This window comes from Argiope bruennichi, chromosome X1 (assembly GCF_947563725.1).
Source record: "Argiope bruennichi chromosome X1, qqArgBrue1.1, whole genome shotgun sequence".
Classification (NCBI taxonomy): Eukaryota; Metazoa; Arthropoda; class Arachnida; order Araneae; family Araneidae; genus Argiope; species Argiope bruennichi.
Window position 1 is genome coordinate 124369578 of NC_079162.1, and position 20403 is coordinate 124389980.

The window sequence follows — 20403 nt, forward strand, 5'->3', positions numbered from 1 at the left end:
CAATAGTTTTTTTTTTTTTTTTCAGACGTCTCCGCTTATGAAAGATTGCTACATTCAAAAAACAAAATCGATAGTGAAGTTATATACAAAGTAACATCTGAACTTTTCAGACGAATCCTCGTAAAAAAAACGTATAAAACATTTTTTTTTTTTTTTTACTGGAGTTACTATTTATATTGCTGTTCTCCTTAACGTAATTATATTTCTGTCAATATCACTTACAGGTATTAACTAGTTTATTTTACGCTTTAACAGAATATGCTAAAAATCCATCAAATAATTTTCATTCCGCAAAAACTTATTTAAATGCAAAGTATTTTTTTTTTTTCTCATTACAAAATTCAGTTCTTAAATATGAAAATCTTCTTCTATAATATGATTAATAATAGCGTAAATCTTTATTTAGAATGATTTTTATGGTTATTTCTTAAACTAGCTTCATCCTCAGATCAGGAGATTTCCAAGAAATAATTTGTGCATCTATATTTTAATATAAAGAAATAAGGCTGCCGTTTTGATCCATGAACTTTACACAAAAATAAATAACAAAATATAGTGTGCCACCACCAAAAGGTCTTCAACCTGAAACATAGACCTTATTCAGAATTCAAGTCGAATTTTTTCATTTGCTTTTTTATTATTCTATAAACAAATAATTTTGAAAGTAATTTCTTACGTTTATCACAAGCCAAACCTCCACACAATCCATAATTCCTCAATTTCATTATCATGAAAATGATAATCAGCCCAAACTCTTAATGTTTTCCCTTAAAACTCAATCGCAATTTAGATTTAACGAAAATGAAATAAAAAAAATTCTTATCCACTTTCCTAGTAGGAGTTGCGAACAATTTTATGACTCCGCCACTATCTATGATCAATAAAGAAAAAGAAAAAAAAAAAAAAAAAATAGCGGCTGTTTGAGTAAGACCTTAAGAAAAAAAAAATTAAAAAAAAAAAGTACTCTTCTACAGATGCCATACTCAGAATGAGAAAAAGCAATCCCGATTGATTGTGTTTATAACCAATGATGAAGCCTGACTTTTGTTGTTATCATAGCAGTATAAAGTAAGGAATACTATCTGATTTACCGTTGGCCCGAAGCGAACTAAAAACTAAAAGAAACACTGCTTATATATTGCTGATAAGAAGGGATTTCAAAAAACAAAAACAAAAAAACATATAACTTATCCACGTATAAATAGACAAGAGCCTTCCATTTTAAAGACAGGCCATCGGATGTTGGCGTATTTAGATTTAAAAAAAAAAAAAAAAACTGAAGGGGGGGGGAAGTTAAAATTTATGGGGCTAATTATCCGATAAAAAGTTATACATATCAAACACTGTTTCTGCCACATATTTTAGAAAAAAGGTTTTGGTCTAAAATGGAAAGGTACATTTCTAAAAAAATTAAATATATGGTGCAAGATTCTCGACTTTAGGAAAGCTGGACATAATTATTTTAACAAAAAAAGTAAAACAGTAAATAGGCCTGTAATTTTATCAATATGTTAAGGAGGAGAAAACACACACACACACACACCCGAAAGCATGTTTTTACCAGACATTTTTATCCCCATTTTAATACCTGAACAGTTAGTTACTCAAGTATATTCTGTTGAAAGCATGACCATAGATAAATATTACAACATCTTTTACAATTCATCATTTACTTTTTAGAGATTAAAAAATATAATTTAAGAACTTATAATAAATGCAAATAATTTTCCCTTTATAAAAAAATATAACTTTTGTTCTCTCTACATTGTTTTAGTTTAATTTAAAGAAGATTTATTTAAACTCGATATGTAATACTACACAGTTTTTCGATCGAAAGTATCTCCAACAAATAATATTATATATATATATATATATATATATATATGCTATTTAGAAAAATTAGATTATCTTAATAATTGATTTGTTAGAGTAAAATGAAGAGAGTTGATAAATTTTAACTTCCGAAGATTTCACAGGAAATCGGAAATAAAAAGCCATTCAAACTAACATAAAGAACGAGTTCATTAATTTCCTTGAGTAGTGAAAAATTTGTATTAAGTATATGAATATACATAAACAATATGTTTTTATTGTAGCAGATTCTTTGTATAAACTATTATAATCTTTTTCATGAAAGAAAATTCAAAACTACAAATGAATTGAAAAAAAAACAACACATAATGAAAAAAATATATCAACAACAAAACAGAAAATTAACTTCAAGTAAATTACAGAAATCCAAACTACAAAAACATTGATTAGATTCTTACACAGTAAAATAGATTCTTAATGATGCGAGTACTTTGTTTATCGCTGACTTTAAATAATGCAGAGCGACTTCATGAAAGTCAAGCATTCATAAAAAATTCAAAAATATAAAGGATGCAAAAATTATGCTTTATGAAGAAACCGTGTCGAAACTATAATTATCTTAATGCAGGTTAAATGTATTTTCTCTCCGGTTTTATCATTTAAAGGGGGAAAAAAGCATCAGTATCAACTAAGACTTCGGTTCTGTTTTGACGCTCACGAGTAAATTAACTGCACTTTCCGAAAGAAGCAGTAATTGAATTAAAAGAAGGGGAAAATATCTAATGGAAGAAAAAATAGCAGTATAATTTTAGTATTCAAAATGAAACGAACAATGTGTTACCTTTGTTACGACAAAATTTAAGACGAAATGTTATTCTTTAATTACTTCTATTTTAAACTTTTCCTTTTATTTAGCAATTGTCAATATTCAACTTTTTTTTTTTTCAATTTTGGAGTTACACTTGTTTGGTTGGTCATTAAGAAGCTTATTTTAGAGAATATAATAGAAAATGAAAGAGAAAAAGCACCCAATCCAAAACATGTTTTCTGTTCTGAAGAAAAATAGGCGTAGGATGATTTTAATTATAACAGAATAAGTCGAATAATTATCGAAATTCATTTTCAAATTATATAAAGTCTGAAGTCCATTCAAGAATTGTGTTTCAAATGTATATTAAATAGAAGTTTAATAACTGAGTAAAATAACTAAATAGAATCAACAAAATAACTAAACAATTTTTTTAAGTAGTTCATTTGTAAATTAACAGATGATAAGAAGACATTTTCTGCCTTCTTAAATTTCGTTTCAAGTTACATAATCAAAAACATTTTCAGTAGAAAACATAATGAATGAATGCATGCATGGGTTTCAATCAACTTCTGATTTTTTTTTTCACTAATGTGTATGGAGAATGTTATCTTCCATCTGATTAGTCTTCATTTCTCGTTTGAAAAATAAGTAATCTCTACTGCTAAGAAAACTCCCACACAGAACCAAGGATTTTTGAAATTAAATGAAACTTCAAGAAAGAAAGTCCTAAATTTATTCATAATATTTAACAAAAATGTACTATACGTTTTTGCTTTCAATACAATAATCGTATATGATGTGATATTTATAGATAATAATTAATGTTTTCTTAATGATGAATGATTTCTTTTGTTCTCAGATCTCAATGAGAATTTCCTCATACAAGAGGGGAGACAAAGAAATATGCAGAATTCTACAGCTACATTACAATGCTGCATCTCTTATTATTCGTGAATTCCATTTTATTTGCTTTTTTGTATTCAGCTGTAATAAATTGCAAAGAAAATATATATTTATCTGAATATAATTTATTTAAAAAAGTCCTATGAAGTTACAATAGTAAAAAAGTTATTAGAAACAATAAAATTATATTCGAGAACTTTCTAAAGAATAGATTTATAAAAATCAATTTTTCATTTAAAATAAAGAAAAAAAATACAACGAACAAAGATTTAAGCTCGCATGTACTATAAACACGAACCTAATTGCTCTAAAGGTTGTTTGTGTTACCCACAGGACTTTTTCCTTCTTTATTTGGTCCTCGCAACAATGATTTTATTTGCTCAATCCTAATACGCTTTGAGGGAGATTGCGAAAGCCCATTTTTGTGAAAAAGGTGTTCTTAACCAAGTTTGTACTTTGCACATTGTTGAAAAAACGCTCTCTTTTCAAGCATAATTAAAAATCTGGTTAACTCCTTACGCTTTTCGCCTCATTTAAGTCAAAAAGGAAGATGATACGTTCGTATACGCTACAACAAAGGATAAAAAGAAAAAAAAAGAATTGTTGATTTCGAAAGAATACTTTTTATTACTTAGAGAAAGATTTTTTTTTCACTCGATCCTTTTTGAGAAAGAGGAGAAAAAAAATCATTTTAAGGTCTTCTTACAAAATTATAAATTTTAACAATGGTTTATCGAACTAATTTTTTCAGCCAATTTTTTGTTCATATTAAATAATTACTTATGAAAGTATGTTAGGCAATTCAAACAGCAAGTTCTATTTTTTTTTTCAACACCCATAAAATGAAAGCATTCTTGAAACAATAACACCAAAATTATTTACTACTGTATTCTGTACCTGTTTAGTAATTATTAGTGCTCACGTGTATTATTTGCTACCTCTTCTTTAGCTACAATTAAAGTAAAATAAAGAAGTTTCCAAGAAATATGAACTAATCCCATTTCAAGCCTTATTCTTCATGCCAGGCCTCCATCCAGACAAATTTTGCAAGGAACAATGTCTCTTAAAGGTCACATACATAAACTAAAATGCCTTTTTTATTGCGTTATGACCAAAATTATGCCAGAAGTCATTCAAAAGCAGAACTCAGGACAATAAACGGGTTAAAAAAATCGAACACAAGTTATTACTGCGGAGCGCCACAATTTCATAACAGTTTTAAAATATAAAAATATAATCAGTTATAAAATTAACATAAATAACCATTGCTACACACTGTGTAGAAAAATAATTTAATGCAAAATTTTTTTTTGTACTTAGACGATTCATCTACGTGAAAAATGAAACATGAAAAAAAAAAAAATCACCTGTCAGCACGTACGTCAAGTTTTGCATAAAGTTTCAACAAATATTTCGAAGATTCCTGTTTGAAAAAAAAATGCATTGTATTGTATACTTCGATAACCCATTATTAATATGAATAGCTACTTTGAAGACTGATACATTTGAATTTTCGATCAGAAATAAATTAATTAGAACTTAAGAAAAAAAAGTGACAAAATTATTGTTGTAGATAAGTGAGAAATTGCATGTCCCCTACAGCATTCAGGTTCTTGAAACACTGTGGTCTATTTCTAAAAGACAAACCTTCAAAAAGATTCAGCAAGAGTGACTGGTTTAATGGATAGATAATATGAATAAGCTGTGTTCTTTCATTGAGGACAATGAGATACCCAGAAGTTTGCAAGATGGCTGTCACCAACAGGCAGCGTGATCCGAGTCCTGTATTCATTCGATGAATAGCACGGATCATTTTCTATTGGCTATTCATCTAATCTTCAAGGCATCTCCGAACACAAAACACAGGTTTATAAGAAAGGGTTTGTTGAAATGACGCAATGTGGATAATTGGAATCTCATTTAAAGATCCAAGTATGTTTTTTTTTTAATCTCTGGTTGCCCCAAATTATTTCAGAGTAGTAATGTAATATTCATTATAATTTTAGCAAAAAAAAAAAAGTTCAAACAATGCTAAGAATAGTCGTTTTCATGGCCATAAAATGAAATGAGATTATTATGCCGATATCAATTTACTGCCCATCAGATATTATAGCAGAAAAAAGCATGTTTATATGTCGTTAAAAAAATCGAACTTTTATTACTACTAAATTAATGCATATCACTGGAAAACCATTCAGCTAACCAAATAGAACTTTATTTTATTTACACTTCATTACAATTGTTTATACTTTAATTCGACCTATATATTTTGTTTGCTAATACTGGTTCAAATCGTATCAAATGCTCGACAGTTTTCTCCACTTTTATACAGATAATAGAAAGAAAAAAAAATGAATATGGCTGATCGTGGCGCAACCGCATTTTTTATTAAAGAGCTTACCTTTCCTCCCCAGTTATAATCAATTCCAAACAGTGCAACTGGTTTAAAAAAAAAACTTATCAATCAATTTAACTTAATAAATACATGTCAATCTACATTTCCTCGAGCTTTCAACATTTCATAGCATAAAATACACGTCGTAACAAATAAGGTCTTGAAGAAAAATAATCCTTCATTCTTAAGACCAAAAATTACGAAACACGATTTCCTTTTATTCGTAAAAATGGAGTTACCGGTGAATGAAAAACTTCAATCTAAAATGATTATTTGAACTTTCAATACCAATTTGGATTTCTTTGGAATTGCTATTTTAAAAGCTTGTTTCCCTGGAAAGGCAACGTGCTATTCATTTTCACTTTTCTATTCAAACTAAAAACCTTCGGCTTTTGGGAGATCTCCCTTCTTGTTATGCTATTTCCAGACCTTGAGACTGAGGATCAGGTACCGTCCAATGTCCTACTCTGTCCTATGTCCAATTCTTTTTGAGTTAATTGACAACATTTTTGTCCGGTAACAAAACGAAGAAGTGAAGTCAAACTTTTACAACAGAATTGTTGCTACATTCCTGTTGTCTTTTTTCTCTGAATGTAAGAAGAACTTTTTAAAATATTTTCCGTTAAATTATGTCTAAAACTTAATGTAAATTATCAGGATAAAAATAAAGGGCTAGTAGTATAAAGTTAGGAAAAGGATATTTGCAGACATTTATTATCATCAAAGACACTTGTACAAATAAAGATAAAACATAGAATATTAAGAAAAATAAATTTTTAGTTCATGAAGAAAAACTGAGTTAAAACGAAAACATTTTATCACACTCAGCTTCATCGCTTACACTTAATTTTGGTTTTATCGACAACTGGAGTAAAAAAGAAAAGAGCCAAACTTGTGTTCTATATATTTTAAATAAATTATTCTGGTCAGACATGCCTGCACTGATTGCATAAAAATGTATTGAAAAGTCAAAAGGTATCGTTTCCCTTCAGATACAAAAATAAACAGGAAGTGTTATGTAAAAGCTAAATTGAAAAATAACTATATAATGCAAAATAATTATTTCAAAAAATTTTTGCACCAGCAGTTATTTGAAGGATTTCTAATCAGAACCCTCTGTTATTTCTATTTCTAATAAAAAATACACAATAACGGCTTGCAAACTTATTTTATCAAAAAAAAAAAAAAATCGATACTTTGCAAAATGCATTTTTATTCAAAAATTCGAAAGCTGTTCTCCAAATTCTTGATAATATTGCCTGATCCCAACATACTGAAAGATTCAATTTCAGGCTCGTATCTCTGACCCCATTTGACCGGCATTTAGCGGAAAGGAGGGGGAATTTTCCATAGCCCCTCAAATTAAAAGTAGATTTAAATTTCATCAGTGCTGAAAAGGCAGAAATATTTCACACTCGAAAACCATGGATCTTTTAGTCGTGACAGTTGTGAATATTCGTTTTGACTAGCACTTGGCCGAGAAAAATCGATTGGCGAGAAATATTCCAGTCACGATTTCGCCAAAGCAAATCGCTTGGCGAGTATTTTGCATAAAACAGTGATTAGGATAAGCCGGGAGGGTAGAAGGACATAGGAAAAGCTTTGAGAAAAATACTCACAAATACCATACGTTCCGTTTTGTTCAGCATATAGCTTTAAATGGACTAAATCCTGTCCCCCAGAAAATGCGATAAAAAAAAAAACGAATTATTTGCTTTGTTAGATTTTATTTTACCAGAAGAATGTATTTTTTTGCATTGCATTTTCTTCTTTTCATACCTCGGCACAATTTTGCATTGGTAAATAGTTTTGCTCTAAAATGGAGATGCAGAAGTTTACACTAAAAGTTGTCTAGCGAATGAGAAAAAGGGGGAGGACTAACTGGTAGAAGAAATTTATCCAGAAAAAAATATCGGATATAGCAATATAATTTCCGGTCTACATAATTTTTTCAACTATGATAGGGAATTAAATATAATATCTTCCTCAATAATTTACCTTGAAAATGCCAAAAAGACTTGCATCATTTTATTCAATTAAGTTATTTCTTTTCCTACAACATGAATTGTCAGGATTACTGGCACAAGAGAGACAGTCTGGCACTCGCGACAAAATGCTATCTTGTCAAATGATGTATGCTAGAAACTGTACTTTCAAAGACTATTTTTTTTCTAAGTGATAGCACAAAGAATAATGTGGTGTTCGCACGTTCCACAGGTTTTTAACAAAGTTTTTAGTGAATATTGTCTTATGCTACATACATGTTAAAATTAGTTTATGTAGATAACTCTTACTCACAGAGTGCAAATATTATGCATGCTTTGCAGAATATATTTTGTGGATAATATTCAAGAAAGTCTATTCAAATTTTTGAAAAAAAAAATTATCGAAAAGTTAAATGAAACGATACCTTCTTCAGCCCTTCCACGTAATATTTCAATACTGTTTGCAAAAAATGCTAGAATTCCCTTTGCAGTCCAATTAATTTCATACCCTAATTAGTAATTAACGGTGTCGACCGCCTTGTTTCACATTCTGTTTACATTCTTCTACTTTACGATTTATTTCTAGTACGTTCTGAAATGCAGTTATTTTGCACAATGTTTTCGTATATGTTTTATATCTTTTTCTCTCCTTTCATATGATTTAGGCGCTTTTAATTTTCACTCCGGCTTATTTTCACTTCATTATTATTTTATAGTTATAATTTCACTTTTATTTTCTCTTTTAATTGTATATTATTTTGCTTATACGTGTATGTGTATTCAAAAAAAAACTTCACGCATCTCATTTCGATATTCTGAATTACAAGATCATAAATAATAGCAGAAATAAAAATGTAAATTTTTTCAAACTTCATACTTATAATACCATACTATTAGCTTTCAAAGGCAACTTTCGATGAATAAAAAGAATATGTTATTACTCGATACATTGCCATAACATCCGACTCCACTTTAGTTCGCGCAACATCGACAAATCACGACACTTAAGTCAAATTCGAACGCCAAGAAAGTCGTAGAGAAGTCCAAAAATGAAAACAAAACTTGTGAAATGAAAAGTTACTCATCGTCAAATTAAAATCGACGAGAAAATTAAACGGCATGTTTGAAAAGCTATCTTCTCCCCGTTTCATCCCAGACAAAATGAAAAATTCGAGCTACGACAATCCAACAGCGATTCGCTTTCGTAAAAGCTTTTGATTACTGAATTCGAGGGTATTGCTTACTGACGCATTCTAAGAGCTTTGTATCATTCTTTCATTGACTACCATCGCGACGCACAAAAATCGCACAGACCCCGCTGCGATTGAAACTTTAGACAAGGTTTGATTTTTAAAGAAACTGGTTCTTATGTCAATACTTCACAGGGAAAATGCTAACACAAAGGTTTTAAAACCCAGGCTTTCAACAAATACTTCCATGGAAGACATTTAAAACAGAAATCTTTGCGTTTCCTTCTCGATGATGTTGCTTCCAAAGACACTCTTCGATACCTGTTTTGTGGAAAGATTTATTCACTTCTGAAGAAAAATAGAATTGTCACTCACCAACTGGAAAATTTTTTCAGCATAGTATTTGTATGACAAAGCATTAACAAATTCACAAAAAAATGTAATATACAACAAATACTTCTGTGGAAGACATGTAAAACAGAAATCTTTGCGTTTCCTTCTCGAAGTTGTTACTTCCGAAGACACTCTTCGATATCTGTTTTGTGGAAAGATTTATTCACTTCCTTCACTTCATACAAATTGTCTTTCACCAACTTGAAATTTTTTCAGCCTGGTATTTGTATGACAAAGTATTAACAAATTCACAAAAATGTAACGATGAAATAATTTGGCTTACTAAGAAACAATAAAATAAAGTCGCAAAAAGTCCTTATTGTGACATTCAAGATTTAATTCAAGAAATATTAAAAACGTCTTTTCAACACACGTGTCTGTCCAGTACGGTTCAAGAGGTCATATCTAATAATTCTATAAAAAGGTACCAACAAATAGATGCAGAAAATAAATTAATCTTTTAAATATAAAAACCCCGGGAGGAAAAACATTTCTTATACAAAAAGATTTTTCCCTTCTTTTTACATTAATGAATTCATTTTCTTTGCACATTTCCGTCAAAATCCACCGCCAATGTCTTTTCAATGTCATGATGATGAGGCAAGAAATTCAATTAAAATAATTGAAATACTTTTCAGATCAGCAAACGCGGCCGAGATAATCACTTTGATTATTACTTGAAAGATTAAGCAACATTAATAATGCTCATTAAGAATAAAAATGTTTTCAAAATCCTTAAAAGACAGGTTATGTGACACTTGCTTTCTAGAGATTAAAATAAAGTAGACTGAATTACTTGACTAATTAGATTGTTCATTTATGCAACGGATTGGGTCGTTTTGTGTTTATTATTTTGAAACTGTGTTTCGGAGTGAAAGGGAAATGTTTATATTTAATGGCGCCAAAAAATTAGAATATTTAGAATACGAACATCGCACTAGGAGAGTTAAATTCGTTTCTACTTGCACAAACATTTTTGAGGTGATTATTCGGCAATTTTAAATGATATATTTATGACGCGTTTTCACTAGTTACACTTTCATCTAAATTTAAAAAACTGAGAAAATTAATGCAGATTAAATATTACATGTTCTAAGGTTTTTTTTAGATAAAATCCAAAATTTCGGAAAAATTCCAATTTTTAGCTCAGCAAGATTTTATTCCATTTCCAGGAGAACCTTGTTGAAAGGAAAAAAGATACATTTTTCTTATGAATAAATCGATAAAACATACAATCATTGTTATGAAAGGATTGCAAATAGAGACAAGAGATGCAGAAGTTTTGAAAGCAATTCAATTTGGTTCAAAATACAAACAATAAAATTGATACTATAGAGAATTGAGTGTATTCTGGAATGATAGAGTGCCCTAAAGAAAAGTTATTTATTTAATCCTTACAAGAATTATCTAGAAAGTTCTAGCTGGATTTCAACCTAGGACTTAAATCTGGAAGGTTGTTAATAAATATTCGACAAACAGAGGCTTGCTGTGGTATTAATATTACTATTGCGTAATGCAAATAAGCTTTGCTTATGATGTCCCAAAATACATTGAGCATTCTGACACTTTGTATTGTAAATAAAACAAATATTCACCAAATTGGATTTCATGAAAGGGTACAGAATATACAATGAAAAAAATACCTAGATAAATATTCCGAAAACGCCCGAACAAATATTTAAGCATTAGAAATGCACAAAAGTGCCTAAATATATTTTTAGCATGGAGAATGCTTCCATAATTATCATTTCGTTGAAAAAAATAAGTGAAAGTCTTACATGAGAACAAGTCTTTAAATTGCAGCTAACTGCAAATTGAAAATGAACATAATTTTATATATTTTAAGTTAATAACTTTAAAAATCATGATTTCCATTTTTGATGAACACAGCTCTGTAACTAACAAGCAACATTCATTTTTTTTTATCTTCAGTTAACATCATATTTTCATACTACACGCATAGCAAAATAGTCAAAATTCGCCAATATGCCACCCTAGAAATTAAAATTCTGTGAAAAAAAATCACAAACGTACATAAGATTTACTTAAAAATATTATGCCTCTATTTCCAAAAATTTCGAAGTTTATAAACTTGGAAGATCAATATAATCACTTTTTTTCTTTACAATTTAAATTCAAATATAAAATGTCTGAAAAATTCCCATTTTAAAATTTCTCAAAAGACATAGTTGGCTGTCATTACCTCCTTGTTACATGAAACAACTTTGGAAAAATGAATTTTAATATAATAAAGGCGAGCCAAAGAATGAATGGCACCGTTTCTTTTCAAATATCAATTTCATAATTTTTATTTCAAGATAGTTAAATGCTGCGTTATACTAAATGAGCTATTTGAAACGGCCGTTTTTTTACAATTACGGCATATTTTAGAAATAGACGTATTCTCAGTTCACATTGTATCAATATATGGTAGTCTAAATTCAGACTCGAGATATATAAAGAAAGATAGACAGTCTAGAGGCTTGCTATGAAACACGCAAGATGTATTTAAAAGTAATTCAATGATCAAAGTCATATGAAGGTACAACAGTGGATAGACTTAGAAAAATTACGATGCACTTACGCCGATTCGATTACTATAATATTAAGAATTTTAAATTCTGAGCCACACTTGAATTATGACATATTAAGTTAAGGTTCAAGAATCGTGATAACTTCATTTAGAATAAAGAATTCAAGCAAAAAGAGAGCACGTTGATTACAATTCCTTTTCTGCAATCACGACGTTACAAGAAGTGCTGCGGATTCCCTGATGCATATTTTGGAAAAGGTCTCGGGATTATCACGAATACTAAATTTATATCAATGAATTAGTTCATCGCATATTTAGAAACCAGTTTTATTTCTTATATACACAACAAATATTACCATTGCAAAAATGCACCATTAACGATGAGCATATATCAGCAGAAAAGAAAGACTACTGTAAGCCACATAACTTTTGGAAAGTCAATGGCTTGCCATAAGGTTAGTGTTAAGAACTGATGGAGCCATTAAGTAATGAAAATCCATAAAATGTAGAGAAAGCACTGTTTTTTCGCTTTAGAAAAAGTGGCACACGATTTATTTCATTCCATATACTTTAAGCATTCACTTAAATAAACGGACAATTGAATTTTGCTCTACTTATATCCGAAATTCAAATCACTATGAAATGTAAATTAACTGTTAAAAATTAACTTAATTACTGTTTAAAATTAAATTTTAGACAGTAAATTTTCGTACAAATTTGCGTAGTGAGAAAAATAACATAAGCTAAAATAATCATAAGCAATCAGATTTGAAATTGCCAACGGTCAGAAATAATAGACTTTTCTCAATACAGTGAGTGTCAATCCTTCAAGCACTGAAACATAAATACAGCTTATTTACAAAAATGAAATAATTACTGAGGTTAATCTAAAGACTTGATCAAACAATTGAGCCATTGAATAAATTTCCAACCGCCCTGCAACTCATGAAATCTACATAACGAAACTAATAATATTGAATTAGGAAGGATCTCACTCATCAGTAAGTTACGCATAAAATTTTCTAATCAAAGTGTAAGTTCGGATATAAAATTAGAATTAGCTTAGAGCTACCTGCAGCATTTCGATAATAGTACTTATTAAACGCACAACAGAAAAGCCGTAAAAGTGGCACCTAAGAGGTCATAATTATACGAGTTCCAGAGCAAATCTGAGAACTTCCAAGCGTCGGGAGCTCGAAAAGAATGCTGTCGGTGAAAATAAATAATCATGACTCTTTTCTTGAAGAATTTAAAACTTTCGCTTCAGGCATCCGCACTCAAATTAATTCACATAATCAATACAATCAAGAGCAAGAAAGCAACACAACCCTCAACAAACATGCTACAAAGTTGTTGATTTCTTCTGTAATGGCTTCCTATGCATACTACATTCGCATCAAAATTAATAGGAAGAGCAAAGTGAAAAGCGCCCTCCCTGTCCTATTCGTGTTCATTAATCAGCAGACACGAAACTGTAGAGAGAGTTAACTTATTGTTAGGAAGACTTTTAGAACAATCGTTGGGAGACAGCCCAATTAGTCTTCGCGTCGGCATGCGTTTTGCAAATTTTCAGCGGCAGTAGCTACTATGCGGTTGGTGCCATTTTGCTTATGGTTTTGTTCTCGAGGCCATTGTTGGAGTGCTGAAGAGGTTGAGAAAGTTATGCAAGAGGGAACCAGCGTCACTGTTGGATCTTCTGATGTATCACAACTTGCACTTGAAAAGTAAATTAGTGATTGTCAAAAGACGCGAGTTGTCAATTTGATATCTCTCACGAACGAACACTTAACACTTTTTTCAACAAATTGCTAGGTTTATTGAGAGAACTTCCTAGAAAAACCATAAGACATGTTTGTTATCTCTTTAAACTGATTTTATAGTAATTTCTTCTGTTTGGAAACAAAATTGCAAACCTGCATACAATGGTTAAATAAATTCAAGGCGTTTATGTGGATTATTTGCAATAGAATCATGTTCGTTATTGTATTTGGAGTGTAATCTTACGGTCTTGTTGCAAGAGTTTCCATTGTTAACTTTTTGTTAATCACTGTTAATCTACGGAAATCTCCTTCCTTATAACAAATCAACTTCTGCTTAACCCAATAAATAGTAATAAAAGGAAATAAACTGCAATTTTAATAGCTGATAAATTATTTAAAAAATATTGAAGATTACAATGTGTTAGGAGATAAATGTAACCTTCTGGCAATAAAAATTAATGCGGGTAGTTACTTTTAACTGTATAATTTATTCAAAAATTTCATGGAATGCATCATTAATCTCATAATAGTAGTACCCATGCGTCATACGAGCATGGAATTATCTACTTTTGCAAACTAAAAATCATTCAAAGGCATTATAATTCGGTGCAAAAGTTACACATTATTATACAAATATCTAAACTATTCTAAAAATTTTTAATTGAATTAATAAAACAACATATTACTGAAAGGGAGGATTTAATCAAATTAAATTTAGAAAAAAGCAGAACTATTAATGGATTAAAACTTACCAATCAGTGCCAAAGCGAATTCAACGTAGGAAACTGGATTCCTGAAAAAGAAACAATATTTATCTTTCTACAAAGAAACAGATCCTTTATTTTAACATACAAAGAAATGTTGTTTGCACTAAATTTCATCTGGAAACATATAGATAATTATCTACTACTTTAAAAACTTGCAGAAACTATTATTTAATAAATATTTCAGAACTCACACAAATTACAAATTTAAAACGTGAATATACTAGTTCACAATCGAGTTTCTACCAAAATAAAATTAAATTTTCTATTAATACTCAGATCCAGAATTGCTTTCCACTTGTTTCCCATGACAACATTTTAACTTCATTGAAAACTCTGACAATTTACGGCTTAATTGAAGATAATACAGATGAGAGAGTGATTCTCAGAAATAAAAAAAATAATAATAAAAAAACCTAACGACATGCCTTAATTGTTTCACCGATGCAAAACGTCACAGTTGTGTTATTTAAAACTTTAGAAAAGAGGCATGAATGCACTACATGAATGCAACTCAAATTACAGGGTTGACAAATCCCTCATGAGGTAACAATTATAGTTAACGAATCTGCTGTTTTGAAAAGACCCATTGTGGGATATTGAGACAGGAAAGTTGGAATCCAAACATTAGCTTTCGATTCATTCATGCGATGTCATCAATGTAATTGGCAGAATTGGATCTTCTGTCCACTATTATTCGAAATAATACAAAAGGCACTATAAAAGAGTCATCAAGTTCCCGAGACTAGCTACAGTAAATCTTGCTTAAAGCAGATCCTTTAGATTGCTAGCTGTCATGCTTTTAATACTCAGGCATATGCAAATCCAACCTCGTTAAATAGCGAAAACCTCATGGTGAAAGTTATTATTTTATAATAACATCTTTTTGTTCATCAAATTTAGCGTTCCTGAATATATGCTGAAGATATTTTCAATTAATTCAGTTATATAACAATAAAGACAAATGAGGAAAAGAATATTGAACACATGTTAGGAGTGTTTCAGAGGTTCAATAACAAGTTACTAATTAGATGATCGACATTAGAAAAGATCATAATTGGCTTACGGGACTAAAGCTCCTACGTCTCCGTTTCAGCATGAGTGATTGATGAAGATAACCTATCCCCTCCCAAAATCAACACGGAAAGTTTACATCTAGTTGCGAGCAGGTGGTTGCGACTACTGCAGGAACTTCTGAACTCGCAGATAAAAAAAGAAATAATTGGCCGTATACAAATCAGTTTCAAATCTAAATCAGGTGTTGCCCAGTTTTAAGAATGTATTTATTTCTACGCGAGTAATGTAGATAATATTCTTTTGACATAAGTGCAAAGGTGATTTGTGAAGCTTTGTAAAGAGTATAAAGAGTACTCCAGAAATAAAAAGAAACGCAGTAAGCTATACGTAGTATACTAAGATAAATAAATACAAGAAAATATGCTAATATACAAACACTACTTATCTTAGACACGGTAACGGATTTTATAATTTAGTAGAATGCCTTTGTCTTATTTCAGCAGTACTATTTGAACATCTCGAAAGAGTCGCCTCTACTTTTCAGTAGCCAAAAGATGAGATCATTCGAGATACGCAAGCCCATAAGTAAAATGCAAGAAAAATCAGGAAAAAAAATCGTATTTTTAAAGAAAAATAGAATTTTATTCGATAAAATGATTTAAAATACTATCGAAAACTGAAATGAACAATTAAATTCCGATGCCAGGTAAAGTAATAGTAATAATTGTTGATGACTCATGATGATTTAAGAGCTTAAAACAGCTGATTGACATAATGTAAAAGACTGGAAAATTATAAAACAATTATTAGTTAAAAACATATATGGGAGGAAAAACACTGAAATCCGACTTAAACCTTTGCCACTAGGATATAAGAGTTTTGAAATTAGTATCATTTGTAAAATAATTAAAGAAATTACAAGAATGGCTGGATTGAATATCTGAAAGAAGCCAATCTAGTTTTATTACTTTACCCAGGAATGTTCTGAGCAAAGAATAATCAAATACAATTTTTGTACTGATCAGATTAAAAAAAAAAAAAAAAAATGCAGCGTTTAGATTTTGGAAGACAAGTGATGGTTTTGAAACGGCTGGTGACTGCGGTTACTTTTCTATAGAAAAAAAAATTGAATAGATCTGAAAGTTGAAATTACAATCGTCATTATTTTGGATGAAAAAAAAAGTTTTTCCTCCAAACATCACTTAGATAATGGGTCTGTTCTGATAAGGGTTTGTTTTTAATTTAGAGGTCTCTTGAACTGGTTAGAATAAAATTGAATTCAGATATACTTAGACACATTATTGCTGGCGATATTTTACTTATTGTAACTTTTCAGAAACAGAAAAGATGGATCTACTAACAAAATATTAGTCCACAAAAGGCATTGAACACTGGTTTTAGAATAATGTCAGAGATATCCAAACTGATAATATTGGAGTCCTATTCAGAACTTATGTGGCTATATATCAAGACAAGATTATCAAAATGAGAGGCATTTAGCCTCAACTGTAGAGGTATAAAACATTTTTTTTTACGAGTAATATAAAGCAGTCCAGAACCGAGTAAAAAATTAAGTCTAATATCAGATATTTGCCATCAAAACAAAAGTATTAAATATTAGCTTCTGCACTATTATACTGCGTTTATTTTGATGGCCTTAAAAAATTTTTAGAGGATGAAATAATTCATATTTTTAGAATAATTGTTTTATTTCTGTAAAAAAAAACAACATTTCGTTGACATTTTTCATTAACAATTTATCTTTAAAACTGTATTAAAATATATTCTCTCTCCACTACATTCTCATCATTTTTACTGCCCTTAAAGTTTTCACAAGTTCCAAATTGATTTAAATCCAGTACCAAAAAGTGACTGTTATCCCAATACATAAACTAATATTTTTACAGGATCGGGTGATAATGCTTAAATATACAATAAATGTATATTATATCAATTTTATTAAATGCAAAAGAGAACGCACACGTTGAAAAGCTTTCATAAATACGGTATTAATATTTTATTAGTACCTTGGTAAAAATCAGTTCTCTATTCAGGTGAATGATCTTAATTTGTTAAATTTGATATAGATACATTACAAAAGTGAACTGGGGGATAATTTCATCCAACTAACTCTTTTCCTGGTAAATTATCGAATTCACATTCACACGACCAGGCAGGCACAAGCATTTCTCAAATTTGATTTTCTAGCATTAATATTGTTACTCATCGAAATCAGGCAAGCAGATGTTGATGACCGTCAAAATCATCACATATTTTGATAATTTTAACACTTTCTTTTTAAATATGAGAAAATGGAAAAGTAATGAATGGGAATTCCAATAGCAGTTTTATCGATTCCGTCCAGACTCATTGATTTTTGCATCAGTGGGATCATTTTGTTTCTCAAGTTGCTAAACAGACTTTGAATTTTTAAACTACAAATTAATGCTTTGAGCCAAGATTTTTTTTGTAGCATATTTTGACTTGATGGTTTTTAAGTAGACGATGAAACAAACCTGAAATTAATTGGTTGGTGAACATGACGAAAAAATAAATTACTTTATTTTATTTTATTATATCACAATAAAAACTATTTTATAGAAATTAATGCGTTTTATTATATTTAGAGCTAAATATCATAAAAATGAATGAACTTATACATATTAGAGTTTACATTCGTATTAACCAGTATGACATTTTTTTTATAACATCAATTGTCATCTTGCTGCGAGTTTCCACCTTTGAAGTCACTAGGACTTGAGGTCTTCAATGAAAAATAACAGCAATTCATACTCTCAACTTCGTTACAAGTTGTTTAAACATCTGCCAATTCAATGTGTACGACCCGCAGGTGAAAAAGATTTTCGATGGAATCAGTATCAAAGCTCCGATTTCCAGTAATTCAATGCGCCGTATTATTTATTTTCACTAACACTCCAATGAATAAATATAATTTATTCTCGAGCTCAGAGTCAACATTTTACTTGGAAACTATTCTATGACCCCCCCCCCCCAAAAAAAAAAAAAAAAAAAAAGATAATGGCGTTCATATTCACATAGGTGAACTTTCCAAACTTTTATATCAAATCTGGAAATTAGAGTTTCAACTTGATTCTCATACACTGCTTTAAAAACAGTGCTATATGTTAATTAATAGGACCGTTTATAAATATTCAATAACACTCGTGAAAGCAATCTTTACTGAATATTTACAATAAAAATTATTATAGCACCTAAATTTACCAGTAAACCAGCGCAATTTGCCGTGTAACAAGTTTAGAAGAAAAATCCCTATTGAAAATATTTTAGAAAGTATTCTAAAAGAGGTATAGAGGAAACTTAAATCCTTCAGTAGCTCGGGGCAAGTTGAGAGTGAAGAGTGATAAGCGTGGGACTCGGTTACAGTTAAGAGATAAGAGGTAGGCTATAAAGGAAGTCGGTTTTAGCCGAGAATGGAAACGATGTTGTTAACCATATCAGGATAGCGATCAGTTTTGTGTGGTGCCGGGAATAAACACTCCGCAAAGCAAGATTCTTAACAGAATAATGCCAAGCCTTTACACAGTATTAAGATAGAAAAAGGTCTTCACAGGGTGATAGATTATTAAAATTAACGCTCTGGCATTTAAAATTTTCTACTCGAATGAGAAACGGAGTTTTACGACTTATTCGCTTTCTCTAAGCGGTATGCGTTAGAAAATCCACAGCAAATACGGCTAAGTGCGTAATAGGAACTGCATAAACGTCAGTTTACTTTTTAAATATTGGGGATATTTTTCCTTATATCCATGCAGAAACATGATCGATTTAATGTGTATTCATTCACTGGGGGATAAAAAACAACTAAGAAATGTCATTGTTATTCTTAAATTCATAGATATATAGTGAAGAAATACAGTCTGATGCAGTTAGTTAAAAACCGTCACTGATTACTCCCCTGCAATAACGTGGTCCCATTATGAGACCAAAATCTTGGAGTAATGTTTTTGATAAAGTAATTTCCTTTATGCCACATATTTAATGGTTATTATAAAAGTATAAATAAAGAATAAATAAAATAATAAGCGTATAAATAAAGAATACTTGCAAAGAAATTTTATAAGAAATTGTACATGTACATGCTTGTACGTGTTTGTAGTAGTTGTGAACAAGAAATTGTACACGCTTGCAATTCAATATTCAGTTGAAAGAAAAGATTATCGTATTGAACACACTTCGACAACATATCGACATTTCCAATTCTATAATTTATACCACTCCATATAAACCGAAACAAACTCTCCGGCATCCATCAAGATTTCTAGCTTTCAATTATATTTACTTAGATGCTATGAAAGATGGGACATTCATACCTTCAATGGACAACAAAACTTTGTGATCCAAACACCATATCCTAGATCGAATTAGTATTTGCCTAATTAGAATTAATAGATCGAATTAGTCTAAGAGGTAATTTATCTATTCGGCATATTGCATATCAAATTAAAATCATGGTAGACAACGAGTCAAATGCAATGCCTTTTTCAACCCTAAGACTTGCAATTCCATTGCAAGTCAAATCTTCGAAAGCCGATTGGAAAAATCCCCAAATTAAAATGCGTATGCAGATTACACAAGCAATAGATTGCCGAAGGAAGCGGGCATTCAAATCGGCAGCTGCTGCATATAAAATCCTAGAAATTCTACCTAATAAACTGCGAATCAAGATGATGGGAACCTGGTTGACTGGAATGCTACATACAAGGGTTGCTCAAATTATAAAGTACTGCCAAAAATAACTCTCCATCCAACCTCTTAGTAAAGAGCAAATGCCCTGTTCTGTGCCGGACATACAGAGTTC

The 20403-nt window shown here is 30.3% G+C and overlaps 1 protein-coding gene across 2 annotated transcripts in view; it reads right to left on the reverse strand.

The window, feature by feature from the left end:
• LOC129958354 (toll-like receptor Tollo) overlaps nucleotides 1-20403 on the reverse strand; it is a 276682-nt gene that overhangs the window by 189850 nt on the left and 66429 nt on the right. For both annotated transcript variants that reach the window (XM_056070784.1, XM_056070781.1), the window contains exon 2: nucleotides 14535-14575. The gene's annotated coding sequence lies outside the window, so the exon portion shown is untranslated. The remainder of the gene's footprint in view (nucleotides 1-14534; nucleotides 14576-20403) is intronic.